The following is a 4,132-nucleotide window of genomic DNA, read 5'->3' on the forward strand; positions in this document are numbered from 1 at the left end:
TATTATATAGTAGAACTTCTTGTCTAGGTTCAAATTTCTTCTTAACAATCTTCCAATCATGCCATATTTTCATTTTATCTTTATATATTTTTGCATTATCATATGCTTCATTTCTAATCTCCTCAAGTTCATTGAGTTACAAAAACCTTTTCTCACCAGCATCCTTTAAAGTAACATTAAATTATATAATAGCCCAAAATGCTTTATATTCCGATTCTACTGGTAAATGAAATGTTTTTCTAAAAATCAATTTATATGGGGACATTCCTATAGGAGTTTTATAAGCAGTTCTGTATGCCCATAATGCAGTATCTAGTCTAGCAGACCAATCTAATTTATCAAGATTTACAGCTTTTTCTAAAATGCATTTAATTTCACGATTCAATATTTCTGCTAGACCACTAGTTTGAGAATGATAAACAGTAGAGAATCTATGCATTATATCATATTTATTGATTATTTTTTTGATTCTCTTATTTCTAAAATGAGATTCTCCATCAGTAATGATTACTCTTAGCATTCCATATCTTGTAAAAATATTTTTAATTAAAAATTTAGAAACCCTTTGAGAATCACATCTGATCACATATAGGCACAGCAATAGCTTCAATCCACTTTGACATATAATCAACAACAAGTAATATATTTAAATTTCCAAATGAAGGCCTAAATGGTCTCATAAAGTTTAATCCCCACACATCAAAAATTTCAACTTCTAATGTGTAATTTAGAGGCATTTCATCTCTTCTGGAGATGTTTCCTACTTGTTGACATCTATCACATGTTTTAATATATTCATTAACATCTCTAAAAATAGTAGGCCAATAAAATCCAGCTTGTAAAATTTTATATGCAGTTCTGTTTATTCCAAAATATTCTCCAAATTCAGAATCATTTTATCTTTCAATTATCTGTTGAGTTTCTTCACAAGGCACGCATCTTCTAATAATTAAATCTTTATATTGTTTATATAAATATGGGTTATCCAAAAAATAGTCTTTTGAATCATAAATAAATTTCTTTAATTGTGGATTTTTTATATCAGGTGGTAGAATGTCAATTACAATATAATTTACTATATCAGCACACCACGGTACATCCATTTCCAATACATCCATTTCATCAATACTGTATAAAAGTTCATCAGGGAAATTTTCTAAAATTTTATTTGCAAAATTAGTTAATATTTATATTTCTATTCTAAACAAATGATCAGCTATTTGATTATCATTCACCTTTCTCTCTTTTTATCTACCACAGTAAAATCAAACTCTTGCAAAAGAATTATCAATCTAATTAATCTTGGTTTAACATCCTTCTTTTGCATCAAGTATTTAATAGCAGAATGATCTGTTTGCACTATATATTTAGTTTCAATTAAATAAGATCTAAATTTATCAATGGCATAAACAATAGCTAATAATTCTCTTTTAGTAGTATTCTCTTTTAGTAGAGCATTATTTAGAGTTTTACTAGCATAATATATAACTTTAAAAACTTTATCGTGCCTTTGTCCTAATAGAGCTCCAATAGCATAATCACTAGCATTACACATTATTTCAAATGGTTTCTCCCAGTCAGGTGGTACTATTATTGGTGTAGTGATTAATTTTTCTTTTAATAATTCAAATGCTATTATGCATTCCTCATTAAAATCAAATTTCGTATCTTTTTCTAAAATTTGTCATAGGGGTTTAGTTATTTTTGAAAATTTTTTTATGTAGCGCCTGTAAAGACCAACATGTCCTGGAAAACTTCTCACCCCTTTAACATTTATTAGAAGGTGGTAATTTTTCTATAACTTGGATTTTTGCAGGATCTACTTCCATGCCTATTTTAGAAATTTTATGCCCAAGAACAATACCTCCTGCAATCATAAATTGACATTTTTCCCAATTTAAGACTAGGTTGATTTTTTCACATATCTCCAGGGCTTTTTCTAAATTATTAAGGCATAACTCAAGCGAAGTCCCAAATACAAAAAAAATCATCCATAAATACTTCCATTCCATGCTCTATAAAATTGCTAAAATTGACATCATGCATCGACATCATGCATCTTACATCATGCATCTTTGAAATATTGCAGGTGCATTGCACAGTTCAAAAGACATTCTACGAATAACAAATGTTCTATATGGGCTTGTAAACATCACTTTCTCTTGATCCTGTGGAGCATTTGAAATTTGGTGATATCCGGTATATCCATCTAAAAAGTAATAGTATATGTTCCCAGCCAATCTATCCAACATTTGATCTAGAAAGGGCAAAGGAAAGTGATCTTTTCTGGTGGCCATATTTAGTTTTCTATAATCAATACAAATTCGCCAATCAGGTACTTGTCTTATTGATATTAATTCATTTTTCTTATTTTCTTCAATAGTCACTCCTCCTTTCTTTGGAACACAGTGAATTGGGCTTACCTAAGCACTATTCACTAATCATAATTCCAGCATCTAACCACTTTAAAATCAATACAAATTCACTAATCATAATTCCAGCATCTAACCACTTTAGAATCTCTTTTTTAACAACTTCTTTCATTATTGGGTTTAATCTTCTCTAAGGATCTGCTTTAGGCTCATTTTGTTCATCTAATAAAATTTTGTGCATACAAATTTAAGGACTAATTCCTTTAATATCAACTAAAGTCCATCCAAAAGCCTTTTTATACTTTTCAACATCTCTATCAACTTTTGTTCCTTAATTTCAGTTAACTCAGAAGATATAATAACAAACAATGTAAATGACTCTCCTAAAAATACATATTTTAAATGGGCAGGTAATATCTTCAATTCAAGTTCAGGTGGTTTAATACTTGAAGGAATAAGATTTTTACTATCATTTTCCAGCAATTCTAATGCTTTAAATTTACCCCAAATATAATCTAAATCTTCTTCTTTTACTTCATTTTCAGTATCAAAAATTTCTATTTGCTTTAATTTATCTTTGAATTCATTCTTAAATTGCTCTTTACTTAAATAATCAGCTACTTTCATCCTGAAACATTCATTATCTTTTTCTATTGCAGGATATTTCATAGCTTTTGCTATGTTAAATTTCACTTCTTAATCATTAAATCTCATCATTAATTCTCCTTTTTTCACATCTGTTACAGCTCTCCCTGTTGCGAGAAATGGTCTCCTTAAAATAATGGGAATCTTTTTATCTTCCTCCATATCCAATATTATAAAGTCTACAAGGAAAATAAATTTATCCACTTTTACTAGCACATCTTCTATAACTCCCTTTGGATAAGTTATTGATCGATAAACTAACTGAAGAGTTACAGTAGCAGGGGAAATTTCTCTCAAATCTACACGTTTAAAAATTGATAAAGGCATAAGATTGATACTCGCTTCTAAATCACATAAAGCTTTTCCGTAAAACTTTTCTCCAATTTTACAAGGTATAGTAAAAATACCAGGATCTTTTAATTTTTCAAGAAGCTTTTTCTGAATAATAGCACTACACTCTTCACTAAGTGCAACGGTCTCATGATCTGTAAACTTCCTTTTTTTGCTTAATACATCCTTTATAAATTTAACATAATTTGATATTTGTTCCAAAGCTTCAATAAAATGAATATTTATCGTTAACTTCTTAAGGATTTCCAAAAAATTTGTAAGAATTTCAGAAGCTCTATTACTAAGTGCAGTAGCAATATGTCCTAATTGATTTTCAATATTTCTAATAGTAGCCCCTTGATTCTGTATTTGATTTCCCATATTTAACATTACTTATTTCATCATCAACTTGTTTTTCTTAACTTGTGGGCTCGAGTTGGAGTTAAATCCCGGTGGATAATAAGGTCGAAAATTAGGATTTCCTTGATTGTTCAGATTTTTGGATGGATTCACCGAATTATTATAATTATTCCAACTAAAATTAGGGTGATTTTTCCAACCAGGGTTAAAATAGTTAGAATAGGGGTTATTATTTCCATTTTTTATAGCGTTTAAAGTTTCATAAGATGATTGAGTATCAATAATCTGTCCTAGTGAATTCTCCTCTAATACTGAGGGTACTTAAGAATAATTCATTCTCATTTGATCATTCTTTTTAGAAATAACAGAAATTTGAGATGCCAAAATAGACATTACATCAGAGTCATGATTACTAGCTACTCTCT

Source organism: Phalaenopsis equestris, unplaced genomic scaffold, assembly GCF_001263595.1.
Source record: "Phalaenopsis equestris unplaced genomic scaffold, ASM126359v1 Scaffold001082, whole genome shotgun sequence".
NCBI lineage: Eukaryota > Viridiplantae > Streptophyta > Magnoliopsida > Asparagales > Orchidaceae > Phalaenopsis > Phalaenopsis equestris.